This window comes from Triticum urartu, chromosome 1 (assembly GCF_003073215.2).
Source record: "Triticum urartu cultivar G1812 chromosome 1, Tu2.1, whole genome shotgun sequence".
Lineage (NCBI taxonomy): Eukaryota > Viridiplantae > Streptophyta > Magnoliopsida > Poales > Poaceae > Triticum > Triticum urartu.
Genome location: NC_053022.1, coordinates 431,501,916 through 431,516,968, shown reverse-complemented (window position 1 = coordinate 431,516,968; position 15,053 = coordinate 431,501,916). Strand labels below are relative to the sequence as shown.

At 43.4% G+C, this 15,053-nt stretch overlaps 1 long non-coding RNA gene across 1 annotated transcript; it reads right to left on the bottom strand.

Annotated features, from left to right (window-relative positions):
• Positions 1-2,896: 2,896 nt before the first annotated feature.
• On the bottom strand, positions 2,897-10,431 carry LOC125516464. The gene is made up of 3 exons (XR_007287356.1): positions 9,843-10,431; positions 6,227-6,325; positions 2,897-6,116 (listed from the first exon to the last, which is right to left on the bottom strand). It is a non-coding gene; the product is annotated as an uncharacterized LOC125516464 (long non-coding RNA).
• Between the last annotated feature and the right edge of the window lie 4,622 nt (positions 10,432-15,053).

Sequence of the window (15,053 nt, the reverse complement as noted above, 5' to 3'; positions counted from 1 at the left end):
CATCGTCACCTTCTTGAGACGGCTCGCCCATTGATGGTCACCGCCTCTCTTTCACCGCACTTTTGGGCCGAGTCTGTCTCCACTTCCATCTATCTCATCAACCTTCAGCAATCCACTGCTCTGCAAGGTGACGCTCCTTTCGAGCGTCTATTAGATTCTTTCCTGATTATTCGGCGCTTCAATTGTTTGGTTGTGTTCGCTATGTCCTTACCCACGTGAACGCACCAAACTGACTGCTCAGTCTGTTGAGTGTGTGTTCTTAGGATACAACGCTGAGCATGAGGGATATCATTATTGGGATCATTTTGGTCGTCAGATGGTTAGTTTTTGGGATATGACTTTTGACGAGTCTCATCCCTTTTACCCGCATCCATCTTCCTCGACCTTTTCGATGGGAGGAAATCTCTCTTTTTTTGGAAATCCAACACTCCTATCACTCCCTTATCCAGTCGTCGTACTGCTCATACTTCTCTGATTATTTTAGATCTAATGCCATCATCTCCTATGATTTCCTCACCTCGCTTATCACATGATTCGCCAATTTCATCAGTTTTGGCTTCCTTGTCTCCATCACCTGAGTTTATCCCGATGAATTCTGCTTGTATTCTTGCATCTTTTCCTCACTTTTACATACAATCGTCCGCGTGTTGTGAATGTGTCTACTAATGTGCCACTTCCCCTCTCGGCCTACTTATGGCTTGCTTCCTCGTCCGCTTCCGCCTGTTGATCGTCTCGGTCTTCCAAGCGTTGGCGCTAGTGTTCTTGAACCGACTTCTTATCGTGATGTTATTCATACCAAATGGCACCTTGCGATGGCAGAGGAGATTGTTGCTCTTGAGCGCATCGGCACGTTAGATATTGTTTCTCTTCCTCCTCGTGTTTGTCCCATCACTTGATGGGAATGTTATGACTCACTTTGACTTTTTATATGTTCCTTCTTTTGCTCATGTTCCTCGACTTTACTCCACTCGTGGTCCACATGTTGTGGATTCTTCTGATAAGCCATCTCCCTCGACTATTATATCTTCTTTCGTTGGCAACGCACCGCCTCCAGCTTAGCCTACTTATGGCTTTCGAGCTCGCGCACTTCTGCCTATTGACCGCTATGGTTACTGCGCAGCTCTTCCCAAGACAACTTCTTGCCGTGAGGTTATTCATCCCAAATGGCTTCATGTGATGGCATCGAAGATTGATTCTCTTGCCCACATCGGCACGTGAAATCTCATTTCCCTTCCTCCTCGACGTCCTCGTGCTCGTCTCATCACTTGTAAGTGGGTCTACAAGGTTAAGACTGATGATACTCTTGAGCGTTACAAAGCTCATTTAGTGGTGAGGGCATGGTCATGACTACGAAGAGACATTTACTCCTATATATATGGCCCATGTGACCACTCTTCGCACACTTCCTCAATGTGGCTTCTATTCGCCGCTAGTCTGTCTCTCAGCTTGATGTCAAGAATGCCTACAAGTAGCCACCACCTAGGTTCTCTTCATGGTTTGTCGTCTTCGCCGATGTCTATATGGCCCTAAGCAAACCCCTTGTGCCTGGTTTGAGCGCTTCGTCTCGGTGGTGATTGCGGCTAGTTTTTTACGAGTGCTCATTATCGTACACTTCCGGTCCACCATTCAACTCGTGGTCGAACACTTCTTCTACATGTCGATCGTCACTGGCAACGACTCTTAAGTACATTGCCTTGGTGAAGGCTTGTCATAGTGAATTTCTTATGTCTGATCTTAGTCCTCTTTGGTACTTCCTTGAGATTGAGGTTTTCTTCTACCTCTAATGACTTCTTTATTTTCTAAGAGAAGTATGTCCAGGATCTTCTTACTCGTGCTACTTCTTACTCGTGCTACTCTTACTGATGAGTGCACTGTTGAGACTCCTATGGAGTCAACATCCACCTTTGTGACCACCTCCGCTCCCTACCAGTCTGGATGGGCATCCTTTGCCTTGTTGCGGGTTGCTACAAGCACTGTCTCAATCCCACATCCCGTGTTCCTTTATGTGTGACACCATAACCGCACACTCGAGCACCACCAATGGTGAGCAGGAGCTCGGACAGTCGACGCGTACCTGGATTATGCACGAGACGAGCCGAGGACAGGCGCTACCTAAAGTCGAGGCCAAGGGCGCACAGTAGGAGAACCTGGGGTGCTTAATCAAGCACGTGGCACACAACCCGCAAACAGGAAAGGAACACCCAGCCAGATCGACGGGGTACGAAGAGTGCAAACGCAAGTGGGATGTCGGATCAAGTCCCTCTACTGCCAGCGCCGCCAGTCTCTGCCTCTGTTGCCTTGTCTACCATATATTTTCAAGAGTGGCATCATCGCCTTGCGTCACTTGTGATCTCTCATCCTTAGTTCGACGTGATCTTTTGGATCCGTCTCCGGTGATGTCTCTAATACGTGGTCCAGTGTCTCAGCATCCTTTAGACCTTGTTCACTCTGATCTCAAGGGATCATCTTCCTTTGCCTCCACTAGTGACTTCTCTCAACACACCTGGATATATACTTTATTTCTTCTCGTAGTGAGGTCTTATCTATAAGCATTTTGCTGCCAAGGTTCACACTCAATTCTCTACGCCTATTCATGTGTTCTATGGTGACTCTTCTGGAGAGTATATCTCCAAGTTGTTGCGTGGAATCCTTACTGAGCTGGCTTTGGTTCTCTTATCCTGGTGCTCATGCTCAAAATGGTGTGGCTAAGCGCAAGCATCGTCACCTTGAGACGGCTCGTCCATTGATGGTCACCGCCTCTCTTTCACCGCACTTTTGGGCCGAGTATGTCTCCACTTCCATCTATCTCATCAACCTTCAGCAATCCACTGCTCTGCAGGGTGACGCTCTTTTCGAGAGTCTATTTGATCGTTTATTCGACGCTTCAATTTTTTTGTTGTGTTTGTTATGTCCTTCTTACACCTCGTGAATTCACCAAACTGACTTCTCAGTCTGTTGAGTGTGTCTTCTTAGGATACAACGATGAGCACAAGGGATATCGTTGTTGGGATCATGTTGGTCGTCGAATGCCTATTTCTTAGGATATGACTTTTGTAGAGTCTCCTCCCTTCTACCTGTGTCCATCTTCTTTGGCCTTTTAAGTGGAGTACATCTCTTCCCACATTTTTTTCGACACTACTACCACTCCTATTGAGCCCTTATCCAATCATCGTGCTGCTCATGCTTCTCTGATTATTGTAGAACCAACGTCATCATCTCCTATGATTTCCTCACCTCGCTTATCACATGATTCTACACCTTCATCACCGGTGGCTTCCTTGTCTCCATCACCTAAGTTTATCCCCCGATGATTCCAGCTTTTATTCTCCATTTTTTTCCTAACTTCTATATAGGTCGTCTGCGTGTTGTCGATGCATCTACTGATGTGCCAACTTCCCCGTCTCAGCCTACTTATGGCTTCCGTCCTCGTCCGCTTCGTCCTGTTGACCGCATTGATCTTCCAAGCATTGGCGCTGTTGTTCTTGAGCCGACTTCTTGTTGTGATGTTGTTCATACCAAATGGCACCTTGTTATGACACAGGAGATTGCTGCTCTTGAGTGAAATTGCTGCTCTTGAGTGCATCAGCACGTGGGATACTATTTATGTTCCTCCTCGTGTTCGTCCCATCACTTGGTGGGTCTACAAGGTTAGGACTCACTCTGATGGTTCTTTTGAGCATTAGAAAAACTTGTCTTGTGGGTCATGGCTTTCAGCAGGAGCATGGTCCTGATTACGATGAGACTTTTGCTCCTGCAAAACCGTATGCTTGTGGCCTCTGTTCGCCACTGGTTCGTGTATAGGCTCGATGTTAAGAATGTATTTCTTAATAGTGAGCTGCGTGAGGAGGTTTACATAAAACCACCACCTGGGTATTCTACTCCTTAGGACATGCTTAGTCGTCTTCATCGCTCTCTCTATAGCTTTAAGCAAGCGTCTCGTGCCTGGTTTGAGCGTTTTGCCTCTGATGGATGTTGCTGGTTTTTAGCGAGTGCTCAAGATCCGGCGTTGCTTGCCCTGCTCTTGGTAGGACTCTTCTTCATGTTGATGACATGATCATCACTGAAGCAGACCGTGAGTATATTGCCTTTGTGAAGGCATGTTATGCAGTTTCTTATGTCTTATCTTGACCCTCTCTGCTACTTTCTTGGGATTGAGGTCCCTTCTTGGTCCAAAATAATAATCTAGGATCTTCTTACTCATGTTGCTCTTAAAGATGAGCGCAATGTTGAGACTCCAATGGAGCTCAATGTTCACCTCCTGCTACTATTGATGTTCATCCATTGTCTAATCTGACGCTTTATCGACATTTTGTTGGGAGTCTTGTCTATTTGCCTGACACTCGCCCAGAAGAAGAAACAGACTACAGTGCCCCCTGTTCCAATGCACCTCTTCTTGCGGCGCCGTCGCTCCACTTTCCTACTCTACCCTCCACTATATGTACTGCGGCATTGTCGTCGTGGCCAGGATGGTGGCAAAATCACTAGTGACGATGCCTCTCGCATGATGTTGCTAGAGCCTTCATCCTCTCAAGTGGCATGAACAGCCGAATGGGACAATTCCACCATGGATGTTGGCATTCCCTCTGTTGGATCGTGAAGTGTTTTGGAGTGAGACTAAGAGAAATACGGGAAAGGAGATGATGCCTAGCGTATTAGCGGAATGAGGCCTAAACAGAATTGTCGAGATGAGTTATAGGCCCGCTACCAAAATGGTTGGCGTATTCTTCTCCAAAGGGGGACACGTGTTTGATGCAAACACGACCGAGTGGGATATAATCATACTCTATCAAGCCCAAATGATAGTCTTCTTTTTTTACCCTGCTTCCAAATAATAATGACCCAAAAACTAAACATAGCATTGATCATAATTCTTTATACATCACACCATATCCTTAGAATCTACTAACATCTAAGGCAAATTTGAAAAAAAAAGAGTTTGTGAATTAAATAAATGTTCACAAATTCAAAAATTATGTTTGCGAATTCAAAAAATGTTGCCAATTCCAGTAATGTTCACGTATTCAAAGAAAGTTCACGGATTAAAAAAATTGTGAATTCCAAAAATGTTAACGTATTCATAAAATGATCACATATTAAATAATGTTAACGTATTCAAAACAAGTTCATGAATTCAAATAATGTACATGAATACAAAAAATTGTTAAATGTTTGCGTCGAATTCAAAAAATGTCTGTGGATTCTAAAACAGTGTTCACAAATTCCAAAAATGTTATTGTGTTCGAAAAATGTTCTCATATTCAAGACAAGTATGAATTCCAAAAATGTTCACGAATTCAAAAACTGTTAAGGAATTCAAAAAATATTCACGGCAATTCAAAATTGTTAACTGATTCTAAAAACTATTCACATATTCCAAAATCGCTCACATATTCAAAAACTATTCAACCATTGGAAAAGGTTCAAAATTTTCAAAAAATATTCACGAATTTGGAAAATATACGGTAATTCAACATTTTAGCAAATTCAAAAAATGTGAACTGAAAATTGTTCACAAACTTGAAAAAGGTTCAAAAAATTAAGAAGGAAAAAGAAAAGGCGAACACGAAGAAAACATAGCGTTGGCCATAATCCTTATACAGCACACCATATTTTTTTAAATCTACTAACATGAAAGCCGTATACAAAAAGAATAAATCTACGCATGTAATTTACATGTACCATTATAATTATATTGTTTTAGAAATCCTCGGTAGGTTTGTCTAGATGTCTAGACCCATGTCTATACTCTACAGCACCTTCTATACTCTACAACAATGTACGTTTGGTGTGGGTTAATTTATCACCATCGTTTCGACGGTAATCTCTATTCCCAACCTAGGGGTGTGTATTACACGATGGGGGGAAAATATCTCAACTTCACCAATAAGTAACTCAAATAAACAGTTATGTATGTGATTTCAAAAGAAAGATATAAATGGCAAGGTGTTTAACAAATCTGCATGCAAGTTGTATCGTGCTTATTGAGTGAACAAAACAAATATCAGGATAGAAACTAAGAAACAGAATGCATACCACCAGGAACACAGCCACTACTAGCTCTGTCACGGAATATTGCGTGATAAAAGCCCGCCATGCTAACTCAGCAGCTTCCTCAACTGACATGTTGAATTTGTAAATGAAATGTAAAGCACAAACATAAGAGATGCAACTTCAAGATAATATGAACTGTGAGCAAAGCAACATATAGAGGTATAAAAAAACATACCCCTCATCCAAGATACTATAAGCATACAAAGAACTACAGAACCGGCTGCTTCCCTTGAGCCTTGCACCCTCGCTATCAACATAGTACCAAGACCAGACCCTAGAAAAAGAGCGGAATTGTTAGGCATAGACCTAAGTACTGCTTAATGACACTAAAATATGTCAAAGGGCCACTCGCAGTTCCATCAAATCCAACAATCAATGTACCAATTGGAAGTACCATCCCATTGTATGAAAATAAAGGATATTAGCCAACGGTCTTTAAAGAACCAGCAATAGAAATCCTTTGCTTGTTGATGAGCTCATGGAGCTCATCAAGCTCATGAACCTCATGAACCTCTGAAGGAAGAAACTATTGTTATTACTACTATCTTTACTATTAAAGGGAAGTGCGGTTGTGATGGTAGGTTGTGGTACGTCGATTCGCATGTTTGTGTGTCGCTTCCTCGCCTACTCTCTCAAACAAATACTCGTCAACGAGTGGACCCGCCAGCTCTCTTCCCTGCCCCATCAACTCGCTAGCCCCGAGCTGATTTCTTCTTCCTCTCTCGTTAAGAGCGAGCGCGGCCACAGCTAGGGTTACTACCGCGTCCAGCCGTTGCCGCCTCACACCGCTGCCTGGGTTGCTATCTGACACACCAACCAAGAACTGCAGTGTCGAACACGGGCCTAGGTCGCCCTCATTTGTAGATGCAAGATGTAGCTCGCCATCTTCTATGTCACATACGCCCTTCATCTCTACCTGCTTCCCAGCGTATTGAACAGAGGCGCTGTGGCAGGACTCAAGGTGCAGCAGCTACTCTAGTTGTACATGAGCCATGGGTTCAAGAGAGGTTCTTGAAGAGAGTCGATTTGTTAAGCCTTCCCTGGTATTTGTCTTCAATACCAATGTATTATTTTCTCATCACCAAGCTTTTGTCTCGCTCACTACTTGTTTCTTGCACTATATGGCCAGATCTAGCTTCTTCATTTATCCATGATTTTTCTTTAAAGTCCACCGACTAAACATACAAGAGCTTGGCAATTCTTTCTGGCTGCAGCTAAAACTTTATATTAGAGTGAACTTTAGTTTTGTTGGTTTCTTGTTCATAGAAACCGGCAGCAAGAAATAAGGCTAGATTAGCCACGGCAGCATCAGCCAAGTTTATGAGCATGTACCTTACATGAAGATTAAAGTCATCATCAATATATTAATTTTGCTCCTGGTATGCATCTCTTGGAGAAATCTTAGGGCAAATATTTTCTTATTTTTGCTTTCTTTAGAAATCTTGGAGAAATTTAGTGTAGACACCTTCAGTTCTATAACATAGTTGAATGTAGAAATTACTACAATAAGCATTGTATCACAACAGTGGACTACTTCTATAAAGAAATGCAATGATGTAATGTTCTTGGTCAAACTTCAGTTATATATTATACTTAGTACTGCAAATTCAAGAATTAAGTTTGCAGGCATGTCGTCATTGTAGTCCTGATAGATATTTTGCTTTTCTGTATTTACGTGCATTAATAATAGAGTTACTAATATTGTTTCGATATTTCATTAGTAGAAGACTGGAATGTGTCTACAACCAATGCGCATCAATGCGATCCAGAAAATACGCAATTCGAGGTGGATTTCACTTGTGGTAGAGAGAAGCCACACAGTTCAGATAGCAACGTGGGACTTTATGGTCACAGATAGATTGTCGTGGAATAACTCAATTGATGGGATGTAGGATTCACATCGGTGCAGATTGCCGAGTACCATGCAAATGAAATGTTGGTTGCAAAATTAATGATCTGCCTCTTTGTCGAGTAAAATTGATAAGAGTTATAAAGTCGAGAAATATTTTTTCCATCGATCTTTTAGTCTAGCAAGTAAACATTTTTTCCGTCATTCTTTTAGTAAACAATATAATTGTTTGTGCAGCCACAAGTATGCTACCTTCCGTTTCATAAACAGATGTCCTACTACGAAACATGCAGTAAAAAAGATAGCTCGATGTAAACAATATAATTGTTTGTGCAGCAACAAGTATGCTACCTTCCGTTTCGTAAATAGATGTCCTACTACGAAACATGCAGTAAAAAAGATGTAAGTTTGACTACTACAATATAAAAGATGGTTCACATTTGTAAGATAAATGTTATTTTTGATTTATCATGTTCTGAGTTTATCATGACTGTAAATTACAGAACTATTTCTGACCAAGAGAGAGATATGTGAAACTCATGATTTAGCTCATTTAAATATCACAAAATTAATGTAGGAGAGACCATCTAGCGTACTCAATTGTGGCATTGGTCGTGCTATTATTTTATGAGTTTATTTTGATGTCTACTTATTTATTTTAAAATTAAAATCAATATTATGGGTAGCAGCACATTCACTGCTGATGCAAGAACATTCCAGCTTGCCTGAAGAACAAAAAGTTCCATTATTTTGTGAGTCTATACAATTGTTTGCTTGCATTGTATATTATATAAACTTCATGTGAATTTGCATCACTTGCACCCTAATCCTTACCGGATATACACCTATACTAACTGCCAACCCCAAGAAAATTCACACGTTAATTATTAAATAAAAAGAACTGAATCAAGATTATTTTTTGTCCATACAAGATAGTTGAGTGTAATCAACTGTACAAAGACCCTACATTATCAATATATGCAGATGAAGAATACAAGACTTGCACTCAGTCCTGCTTGGTTCCTTTCGTTTGTGCCACATCCATTGGAAGTGAGTTTTTAGCTGTCTTTCTTTGTGATAAAATGTGAAAGATTCAAATCCAATGTTGATATCTTCTTTCCAGAATGATGCTTTGTTGGTCTTTTTCACCTATTGTCTCACATGTTGAATATCTAGAGCATACTTAGATTTGCTATTTCTGTATTTTGTTTTTGTAGACTTAGTATAAGAAGTAAGGACACAGAGAAATAATATTTGAAAGGTGCAGGTTGAAATATAATTGACAAAAAACATACAAGGAAAAAGGTATTACTAGAGATAGTCATTTATGATGTCAAATTCTCTCCCCTCACGATTCTTGGCTTGTTTCCTTAGGCTGATGACCCACCTAATAAAAATAACTAATAATTTGAATTACAACGCATAATGTGAGTTTTATCTCTCCGTCAAGACATGTATCCTTCAATAGTGTACTAGACCTTATGTAGAGAAAGAAAGATAGAGAGGACTAGTTCTTGTTAATTTTATCAGAGAGATGGAGAGACAAACATGGAAAGATGGGGACACACAAATGGGAGAGATGGAACATCAGGGGGACTTCGCTGCTGCTTCTTGATCTGCTTCGGTGAGCGAGGAGGTAAGAAACAGGGACATAGAGGAACATTGGGCTTAAAATTTATAGAAACTCGAAGATTGACAGCTGGAAGCCATGCTGCTTTCTGTTCCCGTCAAATTTTGTGTGAGCAATTCGGTTGGGCATTACGTCAAACATGTGGAAGCCATGACATACATGTATTATGGTTCACCGCCTATACACAGCAACTCCAGCGGCATGCAGTAATCAAGAAATTTAGAGTAATGGCATGCAGTAGTCACAATATTTAGAGCAAAAGAGGGAATCAAGTCATGACCAAGAAAACAGATCAATGATGATGAAACTTACATCACGTCGTGAATTCGTGCTTGGAGATGAGGCGTGCAAAGAAACGTAGAGAGGAGAAACGCTGGACGTCGCTGAGTTGATGCAATTGTTTCCCACAGGGCTCAGTTGGTCCATAGCTCTTGTATGAGGAGCCGGCAGATAGCGGCGTAGCGCCCCCACAGCCTGCGCTAGGAGAGAACATGGAAGAGCACAGAGCCGTGGACGTCGATGGGAGGCGTCAGACCGGACGCATGACTCGATTGCGGATCTGCGGAAGGGCGGCGCCCCGGCCCACACCGTCGAAGCCGGCGGGCAGCGAGTGCGCACCGCGAACGCAGCTTGTCCCGTGAGGAGGACTGCAGGTCGGCGAACTATCGTGGCGCCGCCGGCCGCCGCGATCCGGTCTGATCTGGGATTTCGATCGTGGGACTCGAGTCCTTTCTGTAGGTGGTGCCTTCGGCTTGCGGAACGGGCAAAGAGGCCATGTCGATGACGGGAACCATGGGAGCGGGCTTGAGCAGAGTTCGTGTCGGAGCAGAGTTCGTGGCGGCGGTGGGGACTGGGAGGAAGGAGGGGATCAAGGTTGCCGCCCGTGTTGGGGGTTTCTCCTGCGTTGTGGGCTTCGACCGTTTCTTTTACAGAAAATCGACCTAGCGGAAAACCGGGCCGATGTTACAGCACCTACACACGGGAGAAGGCCCAAGTGGATCGCAGGCCTAGCCAAGCGACAACCTCAGCGGACGACCAATTGTAAGGAATTTCCTATATGACGCTCGTTCGTATTTTTTTTAATTTGATCACTTTTTTAAAGAGTAATTTAGAAAAATCTTCACTTTTCAATAAAAATGTCTATACTTTTAAATTTAGTTTATAATTATAAAAATTGTTCACAATTTCAAAAAAATAAAAACACAATTAAAAATGATCACATTTTTAAAAAACTGTTCATGCATTTTCAAAATTTGTTCACGCAGTTCAATTTTTTTCGAACATTTCTTGGAAATCATGAACAATTTCTCAAAAGACAAATAATATTTGAAAAATCGAACATTTTTTGAACAACATGAACAAAATTTTGAAATTTCAAACTTTGGCTAGCGACAGTCCTTAACCAGTGAGAGGTCTGTAGTTGATTCCTTGTGTGTGCACTCCTTTTCGTGAATTTCCGTTGCGCTACAGTACCAGCAGGGCGAACGAACGTGCACGCCAATGGGTCGGCCTAGTCGAGGGGTCAAATAGAAACTCCCCAGTTGTAATGCAAGCTCAGTCGAACAACAACGAAAAAAGTAGTCGTTGGTGTCGCATTTTCCCTCTCTCTCTCCAGGGTTTGTCTCTTCTCTCATTGCTCCACCGACGTTTTAGTTTATCTTTTCTCCTCCCATCTACGGTCTTGTTCAGGCTGACCGGGGGGTTGCGCTACAGTACCAGCAGGGCGAACAGGCGTGCACGCCAATGGGTCGGCCCAGGCAAGGTGTCAATTAGGAGCTCCCCGATTGTTATGCAAGCTCAAATGGTGACAAAAAAGTAGTAGTTGGTGTTGCCTTTTCCCTCTCGCTAGGGTGTGTCTCTTCTCTCCTCGCTTTTGTCAGTGTTTCTGTTTATCTCTTCTCCTCTCATTTGCGGTCTTGTTTGGGTTGACCATGGGGTGGTCTCGTACTCTTGTACGACTCCTGGCCTTTGTGAGCTATGGTTTGGATTATGAGGAGGGAAGTCAGTGGGTTTATTCGATGTTGGGTAAGATTGATTGTGGTAGCTGCTCTCATGGCGTCAGGTGATTGGGCTTCATCGTTTCAATTGTCAGAGAAGGAAAAACATGAAGCCATGGCATAGGATCTTGATCTTTTCAGAAAATAGGCCAAACAACCAAGTTCAAATACAATATAGGTACAAATACACCAACATCAAGTCTGTTGGGGGCACCGACTCAATAATAAGCCCACACACACAAGTTAAAATAGAGGCTACACTAATCCGGATTCGACGAAGGTTGTGGCGTCTGGCGCTTAGCAAGAGAGTGAGTCTAACTGATAAGTCGCCGCTAGTGTTGGACTCTTGTTGCTTACTGAGGACCTTCCATTTGATTACTCCCTTTAGTGATCTGGTAAAGGAGCATAAAGGATTCTCGGCTTTTTACCCATAGGTGACTCTGGGTTATCAAACCCACGAGAGGATGGTGCCCTTTAAGCAAGGGTTTCTAACAAGCTTTTGCAAAAGAATTAAGTTTCAGGTTTTGACCAGATCGTAAATCAAGCTGACACTAAAAACACTTACAATAAAAATAGGCATGGGTATGAGAACTTACGCTTACAACCATATGTTTGTGTCAGGATCATTATGATATTAATTTGTGCCCTAGAAGTCATCCATCAAGATGTGCTTGCTACACATGGAAGTGGGGGATGTGTGCAAATTATGTCTTGACCGACATACGTCCTGCATCAAGAGTCAATTGTCCAACCGAAGGCCTTCGTTGCCCGGGGTTGCTTCGTAATTAAGATAGCAATAGACAAAATCATTGGTCATTTAAGGACTACGCCTCTTGTATCCCAGAGATAGGATCCGTGTTACCGTACTAAGGGCCAGTTCTTTTGCTGCCTTCTAAAATAAGCTGGAATAAGCCGCCCCTGCCCAGCTTATTCAAGAAGCCCAACCGATTTTATGGTTTTAAAATTCTACTTATTAAGACTTGACTAGTAGGCATCAAAAAATATATTTTTGGTTGGGCTTCTAGAATAAACTGGGTAGGGGTGCTTTGTTGGGTTCTACGGTAGGGTGCGTCGACTGTAAATTAAAATTTTCCTACGCTCAGAACAACCAAGAACATGCTACGGGAGATGGATCATGGATCGTTACCACTAGACGCGCAGTGCCGTGCAGCGGAAGAAGAGTTGGGGCAATGCGTCCGCGTGGATCATGTCCTCCTCGTCCGATCTCCCTCGAACAGTCGGTCGTCGGTTCCCACGTACAGGTTCGCCGGAGCTGCGCAAGTGCACCGCCTCTAATGGTATCCGCGCGTGCAGGAGGAACGTCGTGCGGCGGACTGCTAGGTTCGATCACACAACCGGTGGAGGTGTCTATTCGCAACACATGCAAACCCTAATGGCAGCGCCGAAGCGATCAACTGCATGAGTGTGCCGCACCCTCACTTTATATAGGCGTCCGTCGCGGGCTCAACACTTGGGCCTCGCACGGACCCTAAAGCCCATAAGTCTACTCAGCCAGTATCTGAACACAGCTCGGATCACATCCGACTAGTGTCCTCAGATCTGACCTTGTAGGTTCCTTCCCTTCAGCGCGCGGCCCCTTAGGTTCAAGCCTGCTTGGTCGCAGTTCGGATCACCTCCGAACTGCACGGTTGGTAGCGGCCCCTAACAGGGCATGCTGAACACCAAGCAGACTATGAAGCTGGTTAGTCGAACCTGTACATCATACTTCTGTTCCCTTTGCCACACGATATATGTTGTCATCCTTGTGCTAGCCCGACCTCTTTCTCGTTCCAACGATGTCGACCACAAACCGGATTATCTCATAATCCTAATCGCATGGCCATGCTTATCTTGGTCGGATCACACGAGGGGCCCAGAGCATATCTCTCCTGATCGGAGGGGCAAATCCCATCTTGCTCGACCATGTCTCGCAACATGGGTCTGGACAAGCCCGAAACCTACCTTTGTAACTACCCAGTCACGGAGTAGCGTTTGGTTGGCCCAAAGAAAGTCTGTCACCATCCCAGCTCAGATCTTAGGACATAGAATGTATGTTGTACTAGAGACTCATAGATGACATATCGCTGCGTCTCATAGTTGGGTTTGTCTGACTCGGACCTTATCTCAACTCAGATTCGACTATGTCGAATCCGACCAGATCCTTCTGGGTCCATATTATCCGGTTAGCATCCAATGCTTCATGGCTAGTGAGACCAAGCCATCGACCGTGTCATATGCTAGTCTAGTCAGCTGTGCGTCCACGCAGCCCTTTCGACCAGGGACATTTTAGGACGTTCATCATACAATGCATAGTCCCACAAACAAGTCACGTACTTGCTGATAGACATCATTGATAATGTCCAAGTACTATCTTTATTCATAAACACATAGGAAATATCATCATACATGATTGCCTCTAGGGCATATCTCCAACTGTCTCCCACTTGCACTAGAGTCAATCAAATAGGCATCGAATGCCCATAGCTCTAACGTGCCCCTCATGCTTGGATTGTGGAAGCGGCTTAGTCAACGGATCTGCAACATTTGCATCCATGTGAATTTTGCATAACTCAACATCACCATTCTTTACGATCTTTTGTATCAGGTGATATTTTTGATCTATGTGTCTGGTCTTGTGGTGATCCCTCGGCTCCTTGGCTTGTGCGATGGCACCAGAGTTATCACAATAAAGGTCCAACGGTTTTAACGAGGCTGGGAAATTACCAAGATCATCCAGAAAGTTTCGGATCCAAACACCTTCCTTTGCAGCTTCACAAGCCGCAATGTATTCGACTTCTATGGTAGAATCGACAACCGTATCTTGCTTGGAACTCATCCAGCTCTCTGCTCCTCCATTCATGATATACACAAATCCAGACTATGATCGACAATCATCTCTGTCGGTTTGGAAACCAGCATCGGCGTAACCCCTTACGATGAGCTTTTCCTCACCTCCATAAACTAGGAACATCTATTTAGTCCTTTTCAGGTACTTCAAAATAGTCTTTACCACTGCCCAGTGACTCTCATCTGGGTTGGCCTGGTATCTACTTGTTAGGCTTATTGAGAAAGCAACATTAGGCCGTGTACATATCATGGCATACATGATGGATCCAATTGCCGAGGCATACGGAATCCGACTCATCCTACTTCGCTCATCAGATGTCGAAGGACTCTGAGCCTCGCTTAGCCTTATACCATGTGAGATAGGCAAGAACCCTTTCTTGGCCTCACTCATGTTGAACCGCTTCAACACTTTATCTATGTACGTGCTTTGGCTCAAGCCGAGCAGCCTCCTCGATCTATCTCTACAGATCTTGATGCCTAAAATGTAAACTGCCTCACCAAGGTCCTTCATTGAAAACTTGCCATTCAATGATTCCTTAACCGAGTTCAGCATCGAAACATCATTTTCGATCAGTAGTATGTCATCCACATACAAGATCAAAAACACAATTGAGCTCCCACTTAACTGCTTGTATAAACAAGTGTCCTCATCGCTTTTCATGAAACCGAGACCAGTGAC